Source organism: Cajanus cajan, chromosome 1 (genome assembly GCF_000230855.2).
Source record: "Cajanus cajan strain Asha chromosome 1, NIPB_CcT2T_4, whole genome shotgun sequence".
In the NCBI taxonomy this organism is placed as follows: Eukaryota; Viridiplantae; Streptophyta; class Magnoliopsida; order Fabales; family Fabaceae; genus Cajanus; species Cajanus cajan.
This window is the reverse complement of record NC_138517.1, coordinates 24,975,249-24,989,395: the sequence shown is the minus strand read 5'-3', so window position 1 is coordinate 24,989,395 and position 14,147 is coordinate 24,975,249. Positions and strand designations below refer to the sequence as shown.

Below are 14,147 nucleotides of genomic sequence, written 5' to 3'. Positions count from 1 at the left end.
CTTAGGTACTCTTTTAGTTTCCTAAGTTCATCCCTAACACTAGACCTAGTACTACATGAATTATGACCATAGACACTAGAATGATCACTCATCTTTGATCCAAAAAGGTTTTCACAAAGTTGTTTTTAAAAAGGTTTGGAAAAGGGTTTTCATAAAGAGTGAGTGATAAAAAGGTTTTCACAAATGTTTTTCAAGGTGCAAGATAGGTAGGAAAAGGCCTAAGTGTACAAAGTGAACTATCAAAGGGAGTTGGACTACTAGGAATCACTTAATAACCAAGCCTTATCAAGTAATAATCACTAAGCCTTTTCCACTTTTCTCAAAAAACAATTTGGCACAACAATAAAGTGTGTGTGTTCACATTCCCCCTAGTAGGCAAAAGCAAGCCTTCTAACGGAATTGGAGACAAAGATAAAACCCTAAACAATTATACTACCAAAGTCTTTAAAACATGCAAAAGGAAAGCACTTAAAACATATACTAGTCGAGGTCCTAGGTGAAGGTTTTCAAATCACCTTCAGCTACACGAAACTAAACTAAAATGAAGAGGTTTAAAAATGACCAATTACAAACCAAAATAAAGAAAGAAGGCCCAAATACAAGTGGCCCAAAAGGAATCAAGAAAAAATTGAAAAGACAAAATTTTTAGGTTTTCAACTCCTCCACTTGGGTTCCTTCACAATGAGCAAACTTTGTTAGTCCTCTCCAAGTTTTTAACACTCCTTTTGTGTGGTGTAAATCCCTCCAAAGACTAGGTTTGGATTCGGTTCACTCCTCCACTCAAATCCACCAAAGGTTTTCTAGTTTGCTAGATAGGTTCTTCACCTACATTCAAAATGAAACCAACCCAAAGAGCAAGAGTCCAAGAAATAAAAACTGAAAATGCACAATTAGGAAAGGCTAAACTCAGAGAGAGTAGATTGAGACAAAACAAAAGAGGCCAAAGAAAAGAAAAACTAAAAATTAAGACACAATTAAAAAGGAAGCACACAAAAGAGTATTCCTAGAATGGCACTAGAATGGATTAGTGTTTTAGCCCACTTGATTTAAGTCTTTTATGAGATTCGGTCCAGCCACTTTTAAGGTCTCAAAATAGGTTCAAAATGTCACAAGTCCAACTCCAAAAGCAAAGGTAATGGTCCAAGTCCATAAGTCTAGCAACAAGTCCTTTTTGGTCCAAAATTTTTTTTTTATCCTTTTTTTTTGTTTCTATTTTCACGTCACTTTTTTTTTTTTTTTTTATATTCCTTGGGTTCAATTTCTTTTCTTTAATGTTCAGCCCATTTGTTGTTTAGGTTTTGCACTTGTGGGTGGAGAAGATTTAGGTCAAAATTTAGGACAAGGAGAGGAGGACAAGTGGCGGTTTCTTAGAGGTGTTTAGGGTATCTTTTTAGTGGAAATGGATTTGTACTATCTAGTACAAGTTGTTTTGCACAATTTTTCAGCACACCTCTTAGATTCTTTTAGGGTTATCAATCATCAAATATAGACCATCACAAGTGGAAATGCAAGGGAAAAGTGGGCAGCAATTTAAATGCATGTGCAAGGAAGCATTTTACACATGGAAACTCAAAAAAATACAAGGAACATGCTAGGACTAGATAGCATGCATGAATAACTCCTAGAAAGCTTCTATACGTCACGCCCACTTATGTTATGCATCATGGTATTTTTTTTATTCATGCAAAGTGTTTGGCATACATACATGGAGTTTTTTTGTTGACAAAATATAGGAAACAAGACTTGACAAAACTTAAAAGATTCAAAAATAAATAAGCATGTTTATCATGTTAATATGAGATTCAACCTAAAAATGGAACACATGGATATCACCTAATCAAGGAAACCTAAAGATGTTCAAGGAGGGTTCACAAGATACAAAATATGAACCACAAAGCATTCGGCCACACACAAAGAAAGACAAAGACCGAATGGAAGACACAAAGCTAGAGGTTACCCTTGATGAACCTTGGCTCTAATACCACTTGATGGAGACCTCCCTTCCATGGTTGACAATGGCTTCTTGAAGAGGGTCACCTTGCCCTTGATCTAGGTTCACCAAAGGGAAAAGATTGGGGGTGTTTAAGGTGGGGTTGTTTTGGACGTGAAAGTAGAGGTGAAATGATGAAGGGTGGCGGAAGTGTTTTGGGTGCTCAAAGGTTGGCTCACTCCAAAGGTAAGTGGAGGCCACTCTAGGTTTCTCACTCTCCAATGGTGGAGATAGGAGAAGGTTAGCCAAAGGTAACCTAGTGACTAAGGAAGAGATGTTGAGGCAAAAATGCTCACTCAATATCATATAATCCAAAGTATTTACAAGGTGTGGTGCATTGGGTATTTATAGGAGTGGGAGGCATCTAGGGTTGCATTTGGAGCATGCATGGTTGAAATTCACAAGGCAAATGCACTCCAAATGAAATACAAATTAACCCTAGATGCAACTTGGTGGCCAAGGATGGAATCTTTAGGTTTAGATTGGCTATATCTAGGTGCATGATAAGACCATGCAACCTTTTCCCTCCACTTGGGCCTAAGCCTTTCTAACACCAAAAATAGGTCCAAGAACACCAAAAAATGTGTCACCTCCTAATGTTAAACCCTAGCCCAAAATTAAAACCCTAATCATCTAAAACACCACATAATACAAGGGAAAAATGGGAAATACAAAAGAAAATAAATCCTATGACTAAGATACCCCAAAATACAAGGGTAAAATTGGAAATACAAGTAAAATAAATTCTATGACTAAAATACCCCAAAGTACAAGGGTAAAATTGGAATAAAGTAATAAAATTCTATACTACTCAAATTGGGCCTAGGAGATGGATCCATACATGGTATCTCTCCATTCTCCTAGCCAAGAACCATCTAATGGGTCTCACATGAAGTACCAAGGATGGTCCTCCATCAAACCCTAATTGAGAACGGGTCGTTCTGCCTTTAAAACGGGTCGTTTCAGGTTACAAAAAAGACCTAAAATTTTAATCTGGAACGGGCCGTTTCGATTTTAGAACGGGTCGTTCCGATTTTAGAACGGGCTGTTCCAGTTTCATATTTAGCTCATTAGTGGATGATCTAGAATAGGTTGTTCCGAATCCAGAACAAGCCATTCTGGTCAGGTCTGATATCTATAAATAATAGACTCAGGCATTGTTCTCGGGACGGCGAAAAAAGGGAATTTTTTTTTTCATTGAGAACTCCTTATAGCTCGAAATTTCTCTCTCTTCTTCTCTCTTTGTATTTCTTGAGATCTGTGAGGCATTTGTGTAGTGTGAAAGGTAGCCAAAAAGCACCTAATATATCCTCATCTTTGAAGATTCGACGCGATAACAAGTTTAAGCCTCCCATTTGGTATCATATTCTTTTCTTGACTCTATTTTTTTTTTGTTTGACTTGTTGAAAATTATTGCATGTACATAGTGAATATGATTTGTTGAAAATTACTATGCACCAAAGGTGGCCTAACATGCCATAATATATACAGCAGTTTACAAAATAAACTCTACCACTAGGAGTAGTCAACAAAATATAACTCTCCAACTCCTGCCATCAAGTGACCTCCATCAGCTAACACCAGTCTATCCTTGCCTTGCTCCCATACATCGTATGATCATTATAGTCCAAATCACATGGAAACATGCAAGGGTAAGCTAGTGAAAATGAACAACACATATATAGGAAAACAACTTACAACATTGGCAACTTAACATCATTATCATCATCAATTAGTTAAACATACAACACACCACACATAAACAACACACACATCTCAACACAACTTTTACAACACATCAACACATACAACTCATTATCATCACAATATCAACTTATCAACACATATGCGTTGTCACGCATTTCAACTCGGAGATCTCCTACAACATAGAGTGAGCAGTCTAAGTGGCTAGGTCCTACCAAACTGACAACATAGAACCCTTTTGGGCTTGCTAGGTAAACAACAAATTTGGATAAAAATTCATAACACGATAACGATTTCTCATACTTTGCCACTTAAACAAGGAAATATAGTACTATGTCAGGATAGGATAGTTGGGTTTAAGCCTACCACAACATTAGTTAGCTTAACTAAGACACCTGTGGGATTAGCCTACTGACTATCCTACAAATACTACAACCCTTCAATACTCGATTAGGAACTAAGTTCACAACTTCATACTTTACTTGAATTGACCGCTCGTAATCGGTATAGCTCGACCTGACCCCTATACCATGGTCGCTTTATACACGTGTGCCTCGACCTTGCCCACACACGGGACCAACTAAGTCCTAGAGGAGAAGAACACCTCATCCACTCCAAGGGACAACTTCTCAAGGAGGGTTTTTCAACAAATTGGGCTCTTAGAGCACCACAACTATCTCAACCCGCACAATAAGATGAGCAACTTCGAAAACATCCCCCTAGTCCTAATAATCAACAACTCATCATCACAACACAACAATAGTTATCATCTCATTATCTCATTCAACTCACAACTTAAACATCATAGTCATCTCAACAACTTAGATACCATTTCTACACATCTACACAACTAGGGTTCAACATACAACTCACAACTATGTTTTTTCATCATACTACGACAATCATCATTATTCAACATTTTATCATTAATAATAACACACAACATTTTCATCTCATAATATAACTCATACTACATATTTACAACTTATCTATTATGCCAACTTACACACATAAACAACATAAATCAATCTAAGCACACAAAACAACTTTCAACTTAACCAAATCACTTATTGTGAAATGGAAACCTTCAACTTTCAACTTTCAACAATAGAATTCATACAAATAATTATCTACTATGACACGATATTCAAGGAGGTTCTCAAGGTTCCCTTTAGAACAACATAGAAGCAAGCAATGGAATTAGGAGATTAATCTCGATACCTAACAATTGTCCACCACTCATGAGTAAGAAAACTTATTCTTCTTTACCTCGATAGAAGTTCGATGTCAGCAAGGAATCTCCAGGTGACTTCCTTCTTTAGCCTTGAGGTTTTCCTTGTACGTTTTTTTAGTTTAGAGCAAGTGCTTGAAAAACATAAGTATAAAGTGATCCCATACATAAACTTCCTAATCTACTCGGGGCTCTTGGTTAAAATAACTAATCTAATGTCAAATATCTATTTTATTTTTCTTAATTAAATAATAAACATAATCCAATATAAAAACCTACATTATAATTATTATTAACATTTTTCTTTTATCTATAATAATATTATTTTTATACACCATTTATAATAATATTATTAAAATTTAACTTCTTCTATTTTAATTTATTTTTTTCTTTTTCTCTCCTCATTCCAAGTTTCCTTTTGTTATTGATTACTATTCCAGTAGTATTCATTGTGGTGGAGTGGAGGAGAAGAATAAGGGAAGGGTCATTGTTATTATTACTATTTCTTTTATTGTTTCCATTTTTCTTTGCGACCATAAAGCCAAAGACAATCAGATTTGTTTCCTTTACTTATTGTTATTACACAAAGCTTTAAAAAGCGATAAAATTTTATATTTACCATATAAAATTATATAAAGAGACGTGTGTGATTAAATTTGTGTGATGTAATGGAGAGATAAAAGAACAAATTAATATAAATTTCGTAAATAAAACTGATCTAATGTTCTCCTGATTTAATAATAGCTTTTGTGATATAATTGTTTAATAATTGATGATGTAAAAATTAATATAGGTATCCATCTATGTTAGTGCAAAAATCTCATTTCCTTTCTTTTATTGCCCACACAGAATTTGTCGTATATCAAACAATTGAATATCATATCTTGGAAAATCATCATACCGTGAAAGCTGTCAAATTGAGGACTAATTAAAGAGTTTTCCAATTCATTTCCTAATCCATGAAATAACTGACTTTGTGTTTGTTTATAATAATTTGATTATGAAAGTTTAGCCAACCCGTAAAAGAATGCGACAATTTGTAATTGAAAAGATTGAATAAGAAATGAAAAGTTGAAAGAAAAGTATATTCTCCAAAAGGTTACTTTGCCAAATGTCAATTGGCAGCTTCGCAAGTGAAGGAGATTTTGTTAATAAAAAGGATTGAGAATTAGGTGAGCCACTCTTTGATCGTTTGGGAAGCTTACTTCCCTGTTATGATATGGAATTTCTTGCATGAATTTTTATTTATTTATTTATTATAATAATAATAATAATAATAATAATATATTTATTTATTTATGGCCTTTTCCCCTATTCTCACTTTTGACTTTTCCCTCCACAGTACGACCCACGAGCACTTCGTGGTTTTTGGACATTCCCATTTGCAGATACAACCAAAAAGAAAATGGAAGTTTTATTTTATCGTTAACGCTGACAAAATTCTCAGAATGTGATTTTAATTTTTTTTATTTTTTTTTAAGAATACAAGTTTATTTGGATAGATTTTAAAAAACTTAATTTTATAATATAATAATTAAGTTTTCTGAAATTTATTTTTAAGTCGTGGAAAGACTCTAAAACCTTTTCTTTCTTTAATTTATTTATAATATTTTTTAATATATTAACAAAAAATGTAAACTATGTCATATATATTTTTTACACGACACAAAAGCTTAGTTTTTATATTAACAAAAAAAAATATTTAAATTTGCATTTTTTTTCATTCTAATTAGTTCAAACATTAGTTGACGTTAATTACCTTGTTAATAAGTGATCAAGTTTTTTTAAAAATGATAAATATTTAATATATATGAGATAGATTGTATGTTTTATTTAATTAACAATGACTTACAAGTAATTTGCATCTTACACTTTATCTGATAAGTCTTTCAAAGATATATTTTAAAAACATTTTTTTTTCAGACATTTCTTCTATATAAAAATACTTTATTTATTAGCATTAAAATTTTGAGTTTAGGGAATCATCTTTCGATTTAATAATATTGATTAAGCAAACTTACATGTTATTCAAAGTAGCTTATAAACTCCTTCATTGCTAAACACACTTAAAGTGTAAACATTATAAAATACTCTTTGACTTTATTGTTCCTTTATTTAACAAAAATGTTAGTGTATATTTCACATTAGAGTCTAACCAAGTGAAATGGTAGGAGATAGAGAAAAAGTAAAGAAAGAAACTGATGATATATGCGATAAGATAAAAAGAAAGAAAAGAAAAAGAAAAGAGATAAGAGATACAATAGAAAGTAAATATATAACAAAGAGTAATAGTAATTGAAGAAACTTCTAGAGGTCAAGTCAAAAGCATTAAAGAACTATAATTGTCACATAAAAAATAAATTTTGAAACATCATTTGATAACTAAAAGTTACTTTAATAGTCTAAAGACATAAAAAAAGCAACACAAAAACACAATAACTGCAATACTCAAACATTTTATGTCATATTGTAAATCACTTACTATGGGATACGAGAGACATAAGTAAATTATTTTTATTTAGTTTTATTTCATTCTCTAAAAAATGGTGCACCTTTGCATCAAACCTTATTACTAATACAGTTTGGTTTATAAAATTCATTTATGGTAACAATGTAGTTTGATATTTTTTCCAAATTGGTTATGGTGTTTATCAAATGATGTAATTTGATTTTAAATTTAATCTGGTTCATTTGATTTTTTTTACACACTCCTACGTATCACCTTAAGGTCAAACCTCTCATATTTAGGCCATACAGCACAACATTGGATATTAAATCCATTTTCAACACGACATTGATTTCTTGAATTTTGTCACTTAGACTAGAAAAGCTCAGTACCACTATCAAGGATAAAACAACTTGGGTATGAACCTATCATGACATTAATATGCATCAACTAAACCTTTATGAAATTAACCTATTAACTACCCTCCAAATACTACGAACATTTCCAACAATTAATCAAGAATTTTACCTCTCAACTTCATACTTTACTCAATATGTTCACCTCTAAAATAATATGGTTTGACCTTGTCCTATATGGTATCAACTAAGGACTTGGAAGATACACAACACTCCCCTTAAAGAACTATCTTTCTCAAGAAGGATTTTTCAATATTGGACTCTCGAAACACCACAACATATATCCACATAGTGAGATATTTCAACTTTCAAAAATAACACTTTCTTGTTTAGTTCTAAGTTCACAACATAATTCAATAACATGCATCTCACATAACACAACGAATTTCAACTCAACACAACTTCTCAACTTATTAACACAACTCATACAACATTTATAATAATTTCCAATTCAACTTAAACAACTTAACATACTATATTTTCCACTTTCCAAAACATGTTTCATCAATCATAACAACATAATGCAACACAACTTCATAATAGCTCATTTTATCACCTCAATATATCACATAAAACATTAAGTGCAAAAGTCATGAAATAGAGCAATCATTGGGTAGGCTAAGCTCTTTTGAGCTCCTTGTTTGGCGGCAAAACTCCTCTAGAGCTTGTTGTTAGGCAGTCAAGAGCCTACTAAGTGGTCCACCCTCTTTGTGGATGTTGGGGACCATATCTCGTTGGGAAACCATATCTTGTTGACTTTAAGAATCTTGAGCTTTCATAGAGTGACTATCCAATTGATATTCAACTCCTCAACTTTGAATCTCAACCCACCTACCACATAAGCAACTTAGGGGAAGAATCTAATCACTCTACTGAAGTTAAAAGAAAGAGATTTTATTTAGGTCCAAAGTCTATCACTCTAAAACTTCGAGAAATAAACTTATGAACTTCAAGTTTTTAAAAAACCTTATACCTTCCCTCGTTTTAGGTCAACTTTGACCTCAAGACAAAACAACTTTCAATAAGTACTGATTCTTGAGAATTTCTAAATCCTTAGAGTTCTAAAATACCAAAACATCACATCAACATAAATTAATTAAATATCAAAATTTGAAATAAACATACAACTCACAACACAATGTTACACACCTTGTTTAATTGAATGAATCTCTTCAAGAAGGTATGCAATTATGAAATTATCCCTTTAATTAGAAAATATTTCTTTAAAGTCTTCCCATGAGATCTTTGCATTATCTATGTATATGATTATATGTGCCATCTGTGGACTTAATGTTCTAGTGATCCATGAACTCACCATAACATTGCATCTCTCCCAGGTGTCAAAATTCGGATCATTCTCACTCGGAATTGGTATGGATCCCTTGACGAACTACAACTTGTTCTTGGAAAACAAGGCTCTTTTCATGGTCTGACTCTAGGTATGATAATTTTTTCCATTCATATGTAATGTTACAAGAACCAATCTTGGATTTTCTGAAGGATGCAAATAATATGGACTGCTGGGATTTTGTGATTGATCAAGAAAGAAGAAAACATAGATCCAAAAACCAAGAAGAAAAAGAACTGTTTTAAAGTTTGTGTGGAAGAGAAGCGTGAAAATCTTGCTTTAATGCCATAATAGAGAAAAGGGAAAATAAAATTGTATTTTATTATATGTAGAAAGTTACAAAAATATCCTTTTATAGGGATAAATGACAACTCCTTTACCATGCATTATTACTCCTATTAAGAAAAATAATAAAACTAATTATTGCTATTACCAAAAATAAATAAATAAATAAAACTATTTTATTACTGCTAACATGAATTAGAAGTGTTTAGTACAATTGAGTAATAAATATAAAATGACATTAAAAATATATTTAATTATTTTTTAGGTAACAAGATATTTCAAATAAATTAATAAGAATAAAAATAAAATAAAAAATACAAAAAAATAGAAGTTCATAAGTTAGTTTATTTTTAAAAGCTACTTCCAGTAACTTATGAATATAATAAGTCATAAGTTACTAAACTAATGTGAAACAAGTTTATATTGATTAAGTAAACTTACATGCTAGTCAAAGTATAAACTCCTTCAATATTTTGTTAAACATACTCAAAGTGTAAACATTATAAAATATTTTTTTTTGGCTTTATTGTGTCTTTATATAATGAAAATGTTAATGCATATTTCACATTAGAGTCTAGTTGTAACACCCCAATTTTAAGAAATTAAATGAAAGCCCAAAGCCCAATAAGGATGATTTAGTAGCCCAGAACGGGTCGTTTCCAAACTGGAATGGGTTGTTCCAAATTACTAAAAGGGCTTATAAACCCTAGTTGGGAACGAGTCATTCCCAACTGGAACGGGGCTTTCCACATCACCAAAAAGACTTGTAACCCTAGTTGGGAACGGGCAGTTTTGATTTAAGAACTGGTCGTTCCAAACATGGTTGTTATGGGTTAAAATGCAACCCCATAACAGGTCGTTCTGGTTTAAGAACGGGCCGTTCTGGATGTAAATTTTACACATGACGAATGAGTCCAGAACGGGGCTGTTCCGGCCACTCCTGATGCCTATAAATAGCACGCTCTGACACTAACACACTTTTCACTTTTGACTTTTTTTCCTTCTACACTCTCTGAAAACCGAGGGGAACCTAAAGGAGGAGACCAACCAGATCCTGCTATAGTTTCAACTACTACTTATCGGGGTACAGGGGAAAATGAAATGAGATGTTGTATTGAATGTGAATATGATGTGATTGTGGTTTCTCACACTTATGACCAAGGATGTCATGACCCTTGGAAAAGTGATGCTACAGGAATGGCGTGACCTTGGCATAGTGTGGGATGTGTGAGGCAATTAACACGTATCACTTATGTCAGGATGACATGACCTTGGGCAAGAGATATTATAGGCGTGACCTTGACATAGTGTTAATTGTAAGATTTGTGTTGATTATGAATAAAATGTGATTGTGGTTCATCATACTTATAACCAGGGATGGCACGACCCTTGGATAAGTGATGCTACAGGGATGGGGTGACCTTGGCATAATGTGGGATGTGTGAGGCAATTAGCACGTATCACTTATGTCAGGATGGCACGACCTTGGACAAGAGATGCTACAGGGGTGGCGTGACCTTGACATAATGTTAATTGCAAGATTTGTGATGGATTGGTGTGATTGTGAATTCTGATGTGAAGATGATGCATGATTGATAAAATTATGATATATAGAAATGCTTGTGAATATTTCATTAAGTAATGAGTTATGATGAAATTATGTTATGGATTTTCCTTGTGTGCTTTAAATATAGATGTTTTCTTTTCTCATCGTACAAATTGTGGATGTTTTAGGTGAAGAAGATTCAGCTATGAGTGGCATCTAGAATGTCAATAGTTAAATTGTGGGTATGTTCTGATATTGTGACATCAGGGCAGAGGATTTCTAGGACATGAATTTTTATATGGATTTGGAATTGTATTTATTATTTTGAAAACAATTTGTAAACTCTTAAGTTTTATTTTCCAAGTTTTATTTTCAATTATTTTAGATATTGAAGAACAGTTATAAAGTTTTTATGTGAACAATTTTTATCAACGTTGAAAAATTTATTCATTAGTTTTATTTATATTATTATAAAATATGTGTTGGGGTAGTAAGGGTGTCACACTAGCCAAATGAAAAGGTGGAAGATAGAGAAAAAGTAAAGAAAGAAAATAAATATAAATACAATAAGTAAGGTAAAAAGAAAAAAGAGTGAGGGAGAGAGAGTGTGTGTGAGAGAGAGATAGGAGATACAGGAGAAAGTAAATACACCTATCGTAACACACTTTTTTATTAAATAAAATTCTTTAAAAATTATAATATTGCAAAAAAGATTCTTTAAATAGAGTGTAGGACTAGTACTTACCATATTTTATGATTTTCAACCAATAAAAAAAAAGTGTGAAAACTCAAAAGAGTATACTAAATTAAATAAAATAGATAGTACTTGCCTAAAATATTAATAGGCATGGACTGTCAATATAAATATTTTATATTATTATAGAAGTTAATTTTTTTTTTTTACAATAAATAAGTATTTGTACTATATAAAAGACCTTTACAAAATTAATTCTAAATATAATAATCCTTATGAAATGCAACATTAATTCTTGGTGCCTTTCATAAAAAGTATTTACACAATTATATAATTTATTTGATAAACCATAGGTTTTAAAAAAATAAATATAAAATTAAAATTAAAATCATGTACAAATTTAAGTTTTTAAAATAAAATGTATTCTTTGAAAGAGGCTCCACTGAAGACAGTTGATGGAAAAGTTTGGCGTTGAAACAATTTTTCTGTGAGAACCAAATTTTTTACAATAATTAAATAAAAAAACCTGGATAATGCGGCATGTTTTGAATTTTACCCAACCCTAATTGCTCTGGTGTTTTCTTGGACTCCCACCATTTAATTCCCCTCTTTCTCCAAATGGCTGGGCCTAACGACCTTCAAGCAAGTTTAAGTTATTCAACCCCCAAAAAACCAACAGAGAAACCCAAACAAAGTGGTGATAAGCCTAAGGCAGTGAAGAAGAACTATACGTTCACCATTCAATCTGACCTTTCCTACTCATCAGACCCTCCAACGAAAAAGAAATGAAGAACATCATAAGGTGATTTTCTTTTTCTTTTTCCTTTTCCTTCTTACGAGATTTCTGTTTGCTGTTATTCGCACGTAGTTGAAAGGAAAATCGTGTCCTTTCCTTCCTAATCCTATACTATACGCCTATCAAATCAGGGACACAATTGCAAACTCAAGATTCCGTCCCTTTTTCTTTTCTTAAACTCGAGCAATCATTTCATTCCCCTAACTTGTTTAACCACGCCTTGTCAAAATTTCTACTGTTGCATCCCCTTCTATATACGGTAAAATTGTGACATCGATTTTTCTTGTTGCAACAATGATTCACCTCAATTTAGTATGTAGATTCACGCATTGGAGTGAAGGGGAGCTCCCCTAATTTTTTTAAAATCTAATTAAAAATAATTTCTTGATCTCCTCAAGCCAATTAATTAATTTTGTAGCCCTGAACATTATACTATATAACTCAAATATTGCTTGAAGGCTTCAACCATGTGTAAACTGGTGAAAGCAAACTTTTTTATTTATAGGTTATTTAGTCTCTGGTAGATATTGGATGAGTGAGACTGCTATTTCTTCATAATTCATTACTTTTCTCTTCCCTCAACTCAACGTGACATCTATCACTTTTTTTCTATCCAACATCTCTCACTTTTGTCTTTTTCCAATGACTCTCGGCTCATTCTCAATCGCATTAATTCTTCAATAATTCGGACCAACTTTTGAACATTAACGATCCACCATTTTTTATTCAATTAGCTCATTGACTTTTTGTTTGTCAATGCTTAATCAACGTGCATCTTGTTCATTTACGTTTTCTTCCAAAGGCTCTATATCGACTACATGTAATAGTTTACCCATAATCTTAAACTCAAATTTTATTGTTGTTATCGTAAGTTTAATCGATAAAAAAAAATTGTTCTATTGCCTTACAAATAAAATATTAAATAAGATGATGAGTATTAGGAGACTTTTGAATTATTCTTAATATTATGTTATATTCACTTTAGATTATCCTTTAGCTTAGTACGTACCCATATAATTTTTTTTGAACTAGTATATGTTCATTTCCTACTGTGAATTGCTCTCAAGTTGGGTAAGTTTTTGGTATGATTATTGGAGAATTTCTAACGTGGCATGCCTAATTTAATTATATATTCAGGAAATTTAAGCTCAGTGGTCCTTCATTGGGCTCATGTTCCTATATATTTCAAGTTCTTCACGGCGGTGCATCATACTATCTTTCAGATTTGGTTTGCCTTTTTGTTTTTTTGTTCAAGACTTTCATATTATATATGGTGTGTTTGATTGTACGTTCTTGAGTGGGATTTCAGTTATGTGGGACCAAGACTTGATTTGATATTTCAGAAACTTTATATTTCGATGTTTCCTTGTGTGACCCACCCTAATTAGTTAAGGGGTTTCTCTGTGTTGTGTTATTATTATATTACGTGGATTTTTTTTCATGTTTATTTACACTAATTTCTCCCTTTCCATTGATTGATAGAGACACAGGCATGCAAAAAAGAGAGTTCAAATTACGTTACCTTAGCAATAGAATTATTCAACAAAAATATATAAATATTTGTTAGTCGTAATTCTCAAAATAGAATGGTTTTGAGATTAAAGTTATGTTTAGATAGACTTTTAAAATAAATATACTTGCAATGATATTTTCCTTTTTGTTTTGTGAAATTTGTTTTTCAAGTTGTGAAA

The 14,147-nt window shown here is 32.2% G+C and overlaps 1 long non-coding RNA gene across 1 annotated transcript; it reads left to right on the top strand.

The window, feature by feature from the left end:
• The first annotated feature begins 12,132 nt into the window (after positions 1-12,132).
• Positions 12,133-13,820, top strand: LOC109795561 (uncharacterized). Its single transcript, XR_002239561.3, has 2 exons — positions 12,133-12,462; positions 13,594-13,820. It is a non-coding gene; the product is annotated as an uncharacterized LOC109795561 (long non-coding RNA).
• The last annotated feature ends 327 nt before the right edge of the window (positions 13,821-14,147 follow it).